This window comes from Penaeus monodon, chromosome 23 (assembly GCF_015228065.2).
Source record: "Penaeus monodon isolate SGIC_2016 chromosome 23, NSTDA_Pmon_1, whole genome shotgun sequence".
In the NCBI taxonomy this organism is placed as follows: Eukaryota; Metazoa; Arthropoda; class Malacostraca; order Decapoda; family Penaeidae; genus Penaeus; species Penaeus monodon.
In genome coordinates this window covers 34481166-34481399 of record NC_051408.1, presented here as the reverse complement: position 1 = coordinate 34481399, position 234 = coordinate 34481166, and positions in this window count along the sequence as shown.

The following is a 234-nucleotide window of genomic DNA, read 5'->3' as shown; positions in this document are numbered from 1 at the left end:
TACCACGAATGTGTACAAACCGTAAAAAATCCCCGACTCAAAGAAGCAACCTGCACCGGGCCTGCAACACGCACCCAGACCGCAACAATATGGCCAGTGAAGGACCCCGAAATGAGCCTCGCAAATATGGGAAAGGTAAACACGCGGAGACGACGAAGTCATGTCCAGGGAGTCTGCTGGAGTTAAAGGTGGAGGCAGAGGAGAGACTCTCGTGAAAATGTTTACGGGGGGAGA